This window comes from Sciurus vulgaris (assembly GCF_902686455.1).
Source record: "Sciurus vulgaris genome assembly, chromosome: 5".
Taxonomy (NCBI): Eukaryota; Metazoa; Chordata; class Mammalia; order Rodentia; family Sciuridae; genus Sciurus; species Sciurus vulgaris.
In genome coordinates this window covers 23,693,734-23,708,840 of record NC_136465.1, presented here as the reverse complement: position 1 = coordinate 23,708,840, position 15,107 = coordinate 23,693,734, and the positions used below count along the sequence as shown (strand labels likewise).

Here is a 15,107-nt window from a genome sequence, read left to right as displayed (position 1 = left end):
TACTATTGTTTTCTAATGGGAATTAATGAAACTCTGGATTCCCCCCCTCTCCCCCAGTGTGTTTTTTAAAAGCAGTCTGGTAATTGAGATAGTACAACCTAGATTTAGAATTAGGGGTGACTAATGCTAGTTAACTCATTCAATTTATCACCTAGTCACAGTTATTATAAGACTTTGGCTTCATTGATAATTTTGGCAGACTATATAAAATAGATTTAGAAAGATAGGTTTTCATTATCTGTAGTAGTCTCTTATAAAATTGATGGTTCATTGTGGCCAATTATTTAAAAAACTACTGACCTAAATACGTGTACTGCTGGTGTGTGCCTTTTCTCTATCTCCCTTTTTGTGGGAGTATTGGGTGGTTAAATTGAGGTTAGCCTGGGCTTTGATGGATCATCTCATTAATCGCTTAGTTCGCTTAGTTCACATATTCTTTCTATCTCTCTGTCTCTGTCTCTGTCTCTCTCTCTCTCTCTCTCCACATGCTGGAGATTGAACCCAGGGTCTTGTATGTGCTAAGCTCTCCCACTGAGCTACACTCCCAGATTCCCTCTTTTTTTTTTTTTTTTTTTTTAAGGCAAGTTTCACCAGATTTTTCTTTCTTATGGCATTGTTTATGTTCTGCCTTTTACTGCTCTGTAATGGTGGTGTTATGATACATAGATAAGATTACAGTGGAAAGGAGAATCCTCCTGATTTACGAATTCGAAACTGAATTGTAAATGTCAAGCAATTGCGAAAGACAAACCAAGTGGGAGTTTAAATTAATTTCGGAAACAAAATACACCCTCTTATATATAGTATGAGTTGCATTATCTGGAAGGTGCTTCTTCATTCACTTACCAAGGGCATTAACCACCTACCTCTTTCATTCATGTGAAGTGCACTAAACAAAAGAGGCAAATTGTGAGTCACAACATTTGGTTGTTCTAATGTCACGATAGTAACTGGAATAATGGCATTAGTCAGAAAACTGTTTCCCCTCACAGTGATGGTTAGGGGCATGCTGCTCTCTGTAGCTTTATTTCTTGTCTCCTCTGTTATGTTCTGTCAGAGGGTGCTCTCAGTAACCTGGCAGCCACTGAGGTCACAGGCCTGACCGTACTCCTGTGTCTGCCAGAGGATGAGGAATCCCTTCTTTCCAAGGGTAATGTCTCTGCCCTTCTCCTTTTCCTGATCCTTAGTGGGTTGGATCATCCTGCAATTTCAGGCTGTCCCTTTCCACTGGATACTTTAAGCTCCCCATGTGAATAGTTAATTCTTTACACACACACACACACACTGCCCTGCCTTAACTTCCTCAAGCTACCACCCCTTTTCTCTCTTTCCTTTATAACCCAACCTTGAAAACATAACCCCGCATCCACATTTCCTGGGCCTGGCTCACTTCCCTTAACACTCTGCGAGAGCACCTTCCTGTCTTGAAGAGAGTGGCTCTCTTGATAGTTGCCAGGTCCCTCTTAGGAAATCCATCCACTTCTTCTCTGTCTTTACCTGCTTTGCATCTGTGCACTTGACCTTGCTCTCCTTGTGATTCTTGAATTGACCTCTTCCTCCTGTCCCCACGGTTTCATCCCTGGTTTTCTCAGCCCAGCCTCCTCTCTGGTGGCGATCCTGTTTCAGTCTCCTGACTTTAGTGCTCACCCCCTTGCTGATGACTGCACACACCCATCTCCAGCCCTCACCTGCAAGTGGACACCAGTCCTGCACGTTCAGCTGACCTTGCTGCCCGTGAGGTTGGCTGGCACTCACGCCCAGCGTGTCTGAAGCTGGTCATGCTACCTTTCTTCCCACATCCTCTTCTCCTCCCATGATGCCTGGCTGTGTTGGTGGCTCCGTCTTCCCTGTGCTGCTCAGGGTTGTACCTCAGGGCCACCTGGTCCTTAGCCATGGTCCTTAGCCATCACCGAGCTCGTATTTGTGATGCCACCTGAATTCGTCACTGCAGAGCATCGCTCCCTGACCTACAGGGTTGTGGTCACCTGAGCTGGTCTCCCTCTTTTGTTCTCTCCTCTTTTCCAGCTGCTGTTGGATCACTGCTTAAGGCACAAAGCCCTTCTTTGGTACCCTATCACCTACAGATCCCGATTGCCGTCTCCTGGGCCAGCTCTCCAGGCCCTCCGTAATCTGGTTCCAGTCACCCATTCCAGCCTCATCTTTGACTACGCCTCCATCCTCTTCTCCAAATCAGTGAAGCCACCTTAGCAAATCTTTAAAAAAATTTTTTTAAAAGAATTATACGTGATAGTAGAATGTATTTCGACATGTCATACCTATATGGAGTATAACTTCCCATTCTTGTGGTTGTGCATGATGTGGAGTTACCCTGGTCGAGTATTCATATATGAACACAGGAAAGTTACGTCTGATTCATTCTACTGTCTTTCCCCTTCCCATACCTCCTCCCTTCCCATATTCCACCCTGTCAAATCTGGTGACTCCTCCCTACCCCCATACCATTGTGAGTCAGCATCCACATATCAGAGAGAACATTTGGCCTTTGGTTTTTTGGAATTGACTTATTTCACTCAGCATAGTGGTCTCCATTTACATCAATTTACTGGCAAATGCTATAATTTCATTCTTCTTTATGGCTGAGTAATATTCCATAGTGTATATATACTGCATTTTCTTTATCCATTCATCTGATGAAGGGCACCAAGGTTGGTCCCATAGCTTAGCTATTGTGAATTGACCTGATATGAACATTGATGTGGCCATGTCACTGTAGTATGCTGATTTTAAGTCCTTTGGGTATATGCCGAGGGTTGGGTTAACTGGGTCAAAATGGTGGTTCCATTCCAAGTTTTCTGAGGATTCTTCATAATGCTTTCCAGAGTCTCACCAGCAATATATGAGTATGCTTTTTTACCCCATATCCTCGCCAATACTTATTATTGCTTGTGTTCTCTAATATCCTTTCTGAGTGAAGTAAGATGAAATTTCAGTGTAGTTTTAATTTGCATTTCTCTAATTAATAGTGATGTCGAACATTTTTTCATATATTTGTTGACCGATTGTATTCTTCTGTGAAGTGTCTATTTAGTTTGTAAGCCCATTTATTGATTGGGTTATTTGCGTTTTTGGTGTTAAGTTTTTTGAGTGCTCTGTATGTCCTGGAGATTAATGCTCTGTCTGCGGTGCAGGTGGCAAAGATTTTCTCCCAATCTGGAGACTCTCTTGTCATGTTGTTGATTGTTTCCTTTGATGTGAAGAAGCTTTTTAGTTCGATAACATCCCATTTATTGATTCTTGATTTTACTTCTTGCACTTAAGAGTCTTGTTGAGAAGTTGGTTCCTAAGACTACGTGATGGAGATTTGGGCCTACTTTTTCTTCTACTAGGTACAGGGTCTCTGGTCTAATGCCTAAGTTCTTATTGTTGGGGGCTGTGCCATGTTGATCACATCGGCAGCGAGGAGGTTAATTGACATAAGCACACTCAGGTGATTTTATGGTCCACACACACCATGTATGCGCATGTGTTCTCAAGCGCTCCTAATTGTGCCTGATCTTTGCGTAAGAGGCGTGGCCCTGCTCTCCGCCTCCTGGAGGTGATATAAGCGTAGGCGGAGCGAGACAGCGCCACACACGCTTGGCAGCAGCGAGTAGGGGCAGCGGCGGAAGGCAGATCGCAGAGCAGAGAACTGAGACGCATCACTAAAACACCTTAGGTAGACGTACCCTTAGTTGACAGGATGTACCCTTAGTTCACAGGATGCAGGACGCACCAGTAAGGAATCAGCAGACCTTAAGTGAGGCGTAGCAAGTCTCTCTTGCTCTAAGCAAAGCCTGTCCTCTCAAAGTCTCTCTCTCTCTCCTCTCAAAGCAAGTAAACCTCATTTCCTCTATCCTCTATAAACAAGCAAGAAAGCAGTGCACTAAAGAGAAAGATAGAAGTGCCTCAGTTTCTACTCCACCACCCATAAGACCCGTGCAAGTTGTTGCTGCAGGTGGTGACAGATATCCACGGATTTTGTACTGCAAAGAGCCAGCGACACTTGATCCACTTTGAATCAAGTTTTGTGCCTGGCGAGAGATAGGGGTCTAATTTCATTCTGCTGCATATGGATTTCCCGTTGTCCTGGCACCATTTGTTGAAGAGGCTATCTTTTCTCCAATGTATGTTTTTGGCGCCTTTGTCTTGTATGAGAAAACTGTATTTATGTGAATTTGTCTCTGTGTCTTGTATTCTGTACCATTGGGCTACATGTCCGTTTGGTGCCAATACCATGCTGTTTTTGTTACTGTGGCTCTGTAGTAAAGTTGAAGGTCTGGTATTGTGATGCCGCCTGCTTCACTTTTCTTGCTGAGGATTGCTTTGGCTATTCTGGGCCTCTTATTTTTCCAAATGAATTTCATGACTGCTTTTTGTATTTCTATGAAGAACATCACTGGAACCTTAATAGGAATTGCATTAAATCTGTACAGGGCTTTGGGGAGTATGGCCATTTTGACAATATTAATTCTGCACCTTAGGCAAATCTCCATGGCCCCATCTTCAAAATATCCCTAGTCATGCTGCTTCTTAACACCTCCGCTGTAACCCAGTCCGAACTGCCATCATCTCCTGGGTTACAGTAGTCCCCTTATATCTGGTCACCCTGAAGCTTCTTCTGCCTCTTAGAGTCAGCTTTCCATAGACAGATATCATTCAAAAATAAAGATTAGATTGTGGCTCTGCAGAAATAGACAATATGCCATTTCCTGTTGACAGCTGTCTAGTGGCTTCCCCTCTTCAACTCACAACAAAATCATGTCAACTGTTTACGACATCAGGACCATACAGGATCTGTCTCAGTAGGAAATCTTGTCCCATTCCTATCACCATGAGTATTTAGAAATCAGTGGTGGCTTCTCTGTTACAAGGACAGTATTACTGTCCATGATGCCAGATGGAAACGAGGCCATTTTATCACGTACCGGGATGCCTTTAACTGGGGACATTTGCACTTCTGCTACACTGGCTTTGTAGTTGTTCTTAGAACATAGTAGACTGTTCTGCCGCAGGGCCTTTGCCTATGCTGACCACATCCCTCTCTGTGGATCACTTCCCCCACTTGATCCAGATCTCTGTTCACGTACCACCCTTCCACTGGCTGTGCTTATAGAAACCCCTCTGCACTTGCTGTGCCTTAAGCTGCTTTATTTTTCTTCTTTGTACTTATCACAACCTGAGGTTAACTTCTGTATTCATGCATCGATCTGTTTTCCATTTCTCCACGAGGGGCAGTAGCTGGCTGTCTTGTTCACAGTGGATCCGCAGCATCCAGAACGGTGCACGTGACCCTCATGTTCTGGGGACCTTCACTAAGTGAGAAGCTGCCGTCTCACCCTTGCCTGCCTCCCATCAGGCTGTCTTCCTCTTCCTCACCTGTCTGGAGTACCCTGGATCTGCCTTCCCATCCCCCCCGCTCCCCACTCTTTTAGGACCCTTTTAGCGGTCACTTCCTCATGCCACCTTCCCAGATCTTGCCAAGCCCTCAGAATTGACCTGTGTTTCTTATTGTCTGTGCCACACTCTTCCCTGCTGGGCCGTGCTTAGTAATCATTCCGTCCTGCTCCATAAGTGCCGAGTGTAGCACCTTGACTCATGCGGGGGCTGCGTGGCCTGCGTCACCTTAGAGAAGGTCTGCGTGTTGGAGGACTGATGTCCATGGGAGGATGCCTGGGAAGGTGGAGGGGATATTGCAGGCCTTGAACCTCACGAAGGGCTCCAGGTGGGTGAGCCCTCGTGGCCCCAGGAGGACAGCCAGGCCGTAGATATCTACCGAAGCCCCCTTGGCCTCCTGGGCAGGCAGCTCAGAACCTTCCCTTTGAGGACTGAGTTTTCTCAGCTGAACTGGAAGGGCGGCCAAGAGCAGGAAGGAATAAACATGTTCCATGGAAGTTAAAGTGTCACCAAATAGAGAGTCGTTAACATCAGTTCTTTCTCACTTTTAGTTGTAAAATGCATTTTAGAAGGTGAGAGATTAACAAGGGAAGCAGTAAACTGACTGAAATTTCTCCTCGGATTACTATTCCGTTTTTATTGAAGCAGACTTCATTATTTTGTTATGGTATTTATCTAACAGTGTTGTTAAAGTTAAATTCGATTATCTTAAATTCCTGTTAGGAAATTGCCAAAATATACAGAGGAACCAGTGATTTACAATTTAAAGCATGTAATAATGGCCACATTGCTGATTTTTTTTTCTTTTTCTTTTTTTTTTTTTTTTGGTACCAGGGATTCACCCAGAGGTTCTTAACCATTGAGCCACATCCCGAGACATTTTTAATTTTTTATTTAGAGACAGGGTCTCACTGAGTTGCTTAGGGCCTCGCTCATTTGCTGAGGCTGTCTTTGAACTCATGATCCTCCTCCCTCAGCCTCCTGAGCCACTAGGATCACAGGCGTGCACCACCGCGCCCGATGCTGATTTGGTTTTGCAGTAGTCTTTGCCTCCAGGGTGGGGAACGGTCAATCTTTAAAAAAAAGAAAAACCACACAAATGGATTGACCAAATATTGTTTTCACACAGTGGACATCCACACTTGATAATGTCACAAGGAAAACTAGCAGGAGAGTTTTTTGATGGATGAGTGGAGAGAGTTTACCTTTAGCTGGGCGTATCATGTAGTCTGTTGTTACTGACCTCTGTTTACCCACTTTAGCACTGAGGTTCTCCTTTTAGCTCAGCCGCTCACAGTGTGTACTCTATAAAGATTTCAGATCCCCCTAAAAAAGACTGTCGGAATTGTAGAACTCAAGGAACCTGAAGGATGAATTTTAAATCTCATGGCAAATAGGCGCTGGAAGTTTGAAGTACCGTGTCATCTAGCATTGAGCAGTTATCTTTTACTGTGAGACATGAAAGATGTTGCTTTTAATTGTACATTATAAGGTGCGTCTCAAGAGTATGGTGTTCAGGTGTTCAAATGAAATGCTGTCATGAAGAATGTTCTCAACTGGTGCATGTCTCACTCAACCTGCCTTATCCAACATTAATGTTTCTAACTTCTCTCAGAACAGAGTTCTCAGGACAACTGATAACCGTCTGTCTTAAATGGGAATTGTTTTTCTTTGGTGAGGATCAAACATAACAAGTTGGGCGTTTTTCCCCCTTTTTAAAAATCAGTGCATCATAATGATACGTAGTAGTGGAATTCATTGTTACGTAGTTATACATGCGGAGAATACGGCAATATCTTCGGCCAATATCATTCCCCAGTATTTCCCTTTCCCTCCCCTCTTCCCTCTCCCTGGTCCCCTTCCTCTACTCTACTAACCTCTCTTCACTTTTCATGAGATCCTCCCTCTCTTCCTTTTTCCTCTCTAGCTTCCATATATGAGAGAAAAGTACAACCCTTGGCTTTCTGTGTTTTGCATATGTCCCTTAACACAGTGCTCTTTAATTCCGTTCATTTCAAACAAGTGATACAATTTCATTCTTCCTTACGGTTAAATAAAACCCTGTTGTGTATATATAAGACACTTGGAGGTTTCCTCAATTCACGGTCCTGAGGGGCTTTCCATTCATTCATCGTTGGGCACGTTGGCTGTTGTGAATTGTGCTGCTGTAAACATGGGTACGCATGTGTTACTGTAGTGTGATGAGTTAATTCTTGAGGATGAATAGCCACGAGTGGTATAGCTGAATCCTATGGTGGCTCCACGCATAGCTTTGAGGAACTGCCATACTGATGTTCATAGTAGTCGTGCGAGTTTACGGTCCCACCAATAGTGTAGAAGTGCCTCTTTCCCTGCCACATCCACTCTAGCATTTCCTGTCCTTTCTGTTCTTGATGGCTGCCATTCTAACTTGAGTGAGATGAAGTCTTAGTGTAGCTTTATTTTATTTTATTTTAATTCTTTTGTGGGGGGACAGCGGGGAGTACTGGGGATTGAACTCAGGGCACTTGACCACTGAGCCACATCCCCAGCCCCATTTTTTGTATTTTATTTAGAGACAGGGTCTCACTGAGTTGCTTAGCGCCTAGGTTTTGCTGATATTGGCTTTGAACTCGAGATCTTCCTGCCTCAGCCTCCTGAGCCCCTGGGATTACAGGTGTGTGCCACGGCACCCAGTTTCTGTATCATTTGAGGTCAAGTATTGTGATTCCTCCAGCGTTTTCTTTTTTGGCTTAGAATTACCTTGGCCATGCTGCACCTTTTTTTCTTCCAAATGAATTTTAGAGCTGTTTTTTCTAGCCCTGGGACGAATGTCATTGGTATTTTGATGGGGACTGCATTAAATCAGTATAGAGCTTTTGGTAAATTGAGCAATTTTAAGTTTTATTTTTTGGAGCATAGGTCTTAAATGTACATCTTCGTCCATGTCAGCAGGATGAGGACTCAGCTGGTTGACTGCCTATCGTGATTTGTTGGAAAGAACTAATTTTGCGTGTGTGCTCGGATGCTTCTCAGAGTTCTGTTTGTCAACGTTGTCAGCAGCAGAGTGTGTTGGGAATCTTACACTCGAAAGGAAAATGACAAAAAGGATAAAATCAGCACTTGACTTGCCACTGTGTCGTGTTCGGCCTTGCTGAGTGCCACCGTGGATTGCTCTTGCTCACTGGAGGGCATGGAACGATGCGTCAGCACATTGAAAACATAGCACGTGTCGCGTGGCCTCTCGTTTCTCACTAAGCACTCGAGACCCTCCTGTGTGAAGGAGGGTGTGGTTCAACTGTTCTCCTCCCAACCTCCAAAGACCCCTTCGAGCTGTTCCCCTACTAAGTTTCTGCCTTTAAGGCAAATTTAACCTGTGCCTGACCTTCAGTCTTGTTGATTTTAAGTCATCAAGACCCCTTTGGTGGGGGGTGTAGCTCGGTGTAAGAGTGCTTCCCTAGCAGGTGGGGAACCCTGAGTTTAACCCCCAATACAGGGGAAAAAAGAAGTCTGTCCTTCAGACCTCTTCAGTAACTTTATTCTTGAAGATTGTAAGTACAAACCTCATAAAATCTATGGATTTGTAAATTCTTATTCCAGATTTGCAGTTTCATGTAGTGTCAAGTTTCCTTTGTACGTTACACAGCAATAAATAATGGCAGGTTCCTTGTTTGAGCTTTGTGCTGCATAGCGGTGAACTGCGGTGCTTTGCAGTCGGCGGTGAGAGGAGTCTAGTGCGGTGAAGGACAGTCCCATGGAGCTGAGTGCCCCAGTCCCAGACTTCTGGAAGCCTCTCAGGACTGTGAATTGAGGAAACCTCCAAGTGCCAGACGGTGCCTGTTCTCTTGGGACAAAGCAAATGTTTTCTATCCCCAGTACCTGTCCCACTCACCAAAACAGGCACTCTGAAAGTACTAATATAAAAGGGAGAATTATTCTGTGGAGGAGAGGATTAAACAGAAGTTCAATTGGTTCATTCGCTTCTGACTGAGGAAAGCTCGTGTAAATATTTAATCACAGATCTTGTGAAATGACATGTATTTAAAATGAAATTTATTCTTCATCACTGTTCATGTGAAGAGTCAGCTAGCTGTGGACAACTTGACATTTTTCTTCCAGTCATAGGTATCAAAAGTTTATAGTAAAGAAAGAAAACTCGTCAAATTCAATTTCACCATTAGAACAGTCAAAATCATGCACGTCTTAACAAAATTATTTCCCACAGTCGTTACTTTTCTCCTGGTTAGATAAGCAATGAGAAATGAGACATGTTGGTGGACAGATGATTCACATTGATGGATTTAAGTAATTTTAGTATTTGAAGCAGAAACCCAAAGTTCCTCCTTTCTCTCTTCTTTTTCTTCCCTTCTGTCTTTCCCCTAATTTAGATTGCCACATGCTGATTTGAATTGATTGCATGAAAGTTGATCGCTAATAACAAACTGTCTATCCAAGTATCATTACAGTCACCTTAGATAATAAACATCTGGGGGTAAAAAGCGTGTCATGTAAGTGAAGAAAATGACTTTATGCAGGGTGACAAGTGAATAATTGATTCTGGTGATGATTTGATGAGAGAAGCACAGATAAAGAAATGCCCTCCCCTTCCCAGGTTAGAAAGCCTTGGTTCCAGCAGCAAGAACACAGGAACACAGCGTTCTGGAGTGTGAGTTCTTTGAGTCAGGGAGCAGCTGTCTCCTGGCCCTCTGCCTGCAAACAGGCTAAAGGAAGTAGAAAGCAGTAGACAAAGGAGAACAAACACAAGCTGCCCCTAGACACTGTCCCGCAAATATTTAGAGATTTCAGTGCAGAACATATCAGGGTTGTTTTTTTTTTTTTCCCCTCCCTATGTAATTTCTGAGAGCTTTGAAATAGTTTCTTCTAGGAGGAAAAACTTGAAAATATACTAGCGACTCCTTTATTTTTCATTGGTGAGGAAAAAAAAGTGTTCTGATGGGTGAATGTTGAGCGAACTAGCGTCTATCAAAATACCAGCACTCCTTTCTCAAGCTTTTATAATTTTCATTAAATCTGACCTTCATTGATTGATGAGCGATGCCATGGCATAAACCAGCCCTTCCCTAAGGATTCAGGACTGCCCACCCGTTGTTGCAGGGTCTCGGTGTGGTCCAGAGTCTGGTTCTTTTCCTGTCTCCTTGGAGGTCAGCTGCCACCTCTTCCACTGTTCCTATGCTTGTGTCTATCAGCTCCTTCTATTTCTGTGAGTTGAGAAGTCAGATAACTGAGCTTACTGTGAATTCTGTTAAGTAAGGAAGGGTACTGAGGTTTACATATGGTGACTTTGTGGCCAGTGGTGGAGGTCACTGGAGTGGCGGAACCTTGCTTCTTTGCTCAGGACTGTGATTTCCAGGGTGGGGTCTGTTAAAGGTCTACCTTCTACATACTCTCTATTAATATATATTCAAGGTACCTTGGAAGAATAATTTCTATAGCCTGAAGGGAAGTTTTACTTCCAGGTTACCGTCATTTAATATTTTTATTCTTAGATGCTGCCTTTCCTTAATTAATGAATTTATGTATTTAGTAAGCACAATACTACCCACTCTGCATTCTGACACATGCATTTCAGTATTAGCTTCAGTCAGCGTGTAAATAGACAGTTAAAGCTGCTCTCATTCTTAAACTAACAATAAGGGACTTTGGCTTCATCTGCATTTTGGATCATGGGTGGGGGTGCTCCCTTTGGGGCCACCTTCCCTCCTTGTGGGGAGAGTGGTTGAATCCCAATACCAGGTTTTCCCAGCTTCAGGGAAATGGGTGAAACAGGGTTCATAGCAGGCCGGTATTTTGTTTCGTTTTGGGGGCAGATATTATACACAAATTCTCTCTTAGACACACACACACACACACACACACACACACACACATCTCACATGTACATACACATTTAAGATGAAAAATGGCTATATCAAACTTGATTCTGGCCCAAACTCTGGCTAAGTGTTTGTTCTCCCCAGGAATGACAGCATTCACATTTGAGCTTATTTCTTGCTGAAAGTTCAGTCCACGAGAGAATTCTTTATATCATTATGATTTGGGAGATCATAGGAATGTGCTCAGGGAAATTGCAAAGACCCAGTGACTTTGATCAGTGATACTAGAAAACATTTTTCCTTCATTTGAAAAATAATACTTCTTTGGGATAAATAATATGTGCACAACATGAAATTTACCGTTTTAACTACTTCAGAGGGTATAGTTCTGTGGCGTGAGGTGCGTGCACATTGTGGTACCACCATTGATGCTGCCCATCTGTAGAAACAGGTTTTTCAGACATTTCTGGCTTAGCAGCCTGTCCTGAACAGGAGGAGTTCCTAACTGTCCAGAGCCCTGGTGGTGTAGCCTGTTGTGTTCATCCGCTAGCTTTGGGCTTTGCCTTTCTCTCTCCTTTCTCCTGGATCAGGTCCAGTGCTGCTCTTGTCCATGTGGCCTAATTCAGAGTGTTTGACCAAATCTCATCTGATCATATAAGAAGCATCAAGCTACCAGGCATGGTGGCACACACCCAATACTAGTGACTCCAGAGGCGGAGGCAGGAGATTGCAAGTTCAAGGCCAGCTTCAGCAATTTAGCAATTTTTCAAAATGAAAAAATAAAAAGAGCTGGTGATGTAACTCAGTAATAGAGTGCTGTCCTAGTGTGTGCAAGCCCCTGGGTTCAATCCCTGGTACCACAAGAAAACGAAAACAAAAAAAAAAACCCAATTAGTTTACTGAAATAGGTAGCTCCTTCCTCCCTCCCCCACCCTCCTCCTTCCTTCCAATGTGTGTGTCCAGTAAACTAGAAAAAATAATTATTGCTGGGTATAACTACACAGTGGCTCACCTGCTTTGTGCATGTAGCTATAATCTACAAGGATTTTCCTTGTGAGGTATTCCACATATATTTTAGTTTGATATGCATCATTGATGTGAAAACATGAGGAGAAATCATTTCTTAATTCTGAACATACATCTGTAGTGATAATAACAGTAATTACATAAATTTTATTTTTACTTAAAAAACAATGAAATGAGCAAGGGCAGTTATAGAAGATTTTAGCTCATAGATGTATCTCAGGATCCTAGGATGTAGCTCAGTGTTAGAGCACTTGCCTAGTATGGTTGGGGCTTTGGATTCATTGTCCAACACTGCCTGCCTTCCTACCTACATATCTACTTTCTTTCTTTCTTTCTTTCTACCCAATTATCTATCCATCGAAATAGCTAGTATTTTAAATTCAGGACTTATGAACATAAATAAAAGAATAGTTTTTAAAAAAAAAAAAACTTAGATCTCTTAATTTTAAACTGTGATTTCAGATTTTCCTAAAACTTTTTCAGAATATGTACTTTTGAAGATTTGTTATCTTTTGCTCACTTTAGGACACTATTACAGATGTAGCTAACATATATTACACATACTACATCGCTTGTCTATTAGTAGCCTACATTTTTATAGAATATAAATTTGTGAGTTAGGGGTTTCTGAAAGAAGGTTAGTGTAACACCTAACGAAACAGAGGGAAATGAATAGGCAATCTGAGTAGTTCTTATCCATTAAAGAAATTCAATCAATAAATAATTATTAGCTTTCCAAAATAGAAAACTTCAGGTCCGCATGGTTTTGCTGTGAATTTTATCAAAATTTAAGGAAGAAATTATACCAATTCTGGTATAATTTCCTTCATAAACAAGGGAATATTTCCTAATGTATTATATGAGGCCTAACTAGCTCAATACCAAAACTGGACAAAGACATTAAAAGAAAGCTATAGACCGATATCTCTTGTGAGCCTTGATCAAAAGTCTTCAACAAAGTATTAGCAAATCAAATGCAACAATATATGAAAAGAACTATACACCAGGATTGTTTTAAATATGTAAGACTGGCTCAGCACGTGAAAATCAAGTGATGGAACCCATCACATCAACAGGCTAAGGAGGAAAAACTCACATAATCATATCATTAGATGTAGAAAAAGCATTGGACATAATTCAATACCCATTCATGATTTAAAAAAGGGGGGGAGGGGGCGGGATAAAGGGGAACTACCTCAGCTTGTTAACATCTACTAAAAACTTATAGATAACATAATGCTTATTGGCAAGAAACTAGAAAGTTTCTCAGTAAAATCGTGAACAAGACAAGGGTGTCTCTTCTCGCCACTTCTTGTCATCATTGTACTGGAAGTCCTAGCTAATTAACAAGAAAAGAATGGGAAAGAAAATGTATATAGAGATTGAGCAGAAAGAAATAGACTGTCTTTGTTTGCAGATGACATGATGATCTAAGTGGAAAATCTGAAAAAAAAAAAAAAATGAAACGCTGCTGGAACTAATAAGTTATTATAGCAAGATTCAGGGATGGCAGGTTAATATGCAAAAGCCCATCTCTTTCCTGTATATCATTAATGAACAAATGGAATTTAAAAAATACAATGCCATTTGCCACCCCAAAGAATGAAATGTTTAGGTATAAATCTAACAAAATATGTGTAAGGTCTTTATGAGGGAACTATAAAACTCTGATGCAAGAAATAAAAAGAAAAATGAATGAAAGAAATAGAGAGATAGTCCATGTTCACGGATAGAAAGATTCAATATTGTCAAAATGTTCAGCATTCTTCCCAACTTAATCTGTAAGCTCCACAAAAATCCCAATTAAAATTCAAGCAAATTGCTTGGCAGATGTTACAAGGTGATCTGAAGTGTATGTGGAGAGGCAAAAGTCCCAGAGTAGTGTACACAATATTGAAGGAGAGCAACAAAGTTCAAGGACCGATACTTCTTTTTTTTTTGTTACTGGGGATTGAACTCGGGGGCACTCCACCACTGAGCCACATCCCCAGCCCAATTTTGTATTTTATTTAGGGACAGGGTCTCACTGAGTTGCTTAGTGCCTCTCCATTGCTGAGGCTGACTTTGAACTCGAAATGCTCCTGCCTCAGCCTCCCCAGCTGCTGGGATTATAGGCATGCGCCACCGAGCCAGGTGGACTGATACTTCTTAAGATCAAGAATTACTATAAATCTGAAGTAATCAAGACAGGATGGTAATAAGGAAAGAATAGATAAGTAGGATAAGTGGAACGGATTAGAGATCCCAGAAATAGTTCCACATAAATATGAGAGTTATCTTTGACAAAGAAGCAAAATACAATAGAGAAAAGATAGTGTTTTCAACGAATGATGCTAGAACAACTGGTCATGTACATACCACACACATATACACACACACACACACACACACAAAAAATCTAGACTGCACCTTATGCCCCTCACAAAAATTAATTCAAAATGGGTCACAGAGTTAAATATAATATAACTATAAAAATCCTAGGAGATACCATAGGAAGAAATGTAGAAGACATTGGGTTTGGTGATGAATTTTTAGATACTGTACCAAAGGCACAACCCATGAAAGAATTAGTAAGACGGACTTTACTAAAGTTAAAAACTTTTGCTCTGCAAAGGACAGTGTCGAGAGAATGAGAGACAAGGTGTAAACTGGGAGAAAATATTTCACCTAAATCTCATTTTTTAATAAAATTAATATCCTGATTAAGAATTGGGTAAAATAGGCACTTCACCAAAGCAAATATGTCGATGAGAAATAAGCATGTGAAAAGATGCTCTCTCTATATATCTTTAGTGAGTGGAAATTAAAACAACAACGAGATATCACTGCAATCTCCCAGCATGGCAAAAAATTCACAGTGCCATCGAAACCAAG

At 41.9% G+C, this 15,107-nt stretch overlaps 1 protein-coding gene across 2 annotated transcripts in view; it reads left to right on the top strand.

Annotated features, from left to right (window-relative positions):
- The window catches only part of SH3RF1 (SH3 domain containing ring finger 1), a 157,066-nt gene that overhangs the window by 41,425 nt on the left and 100,534 nt on the right, over positions 1-15,107 (top strand). The gene's annotated exons all lie outside the window — the stretch shown is intronic.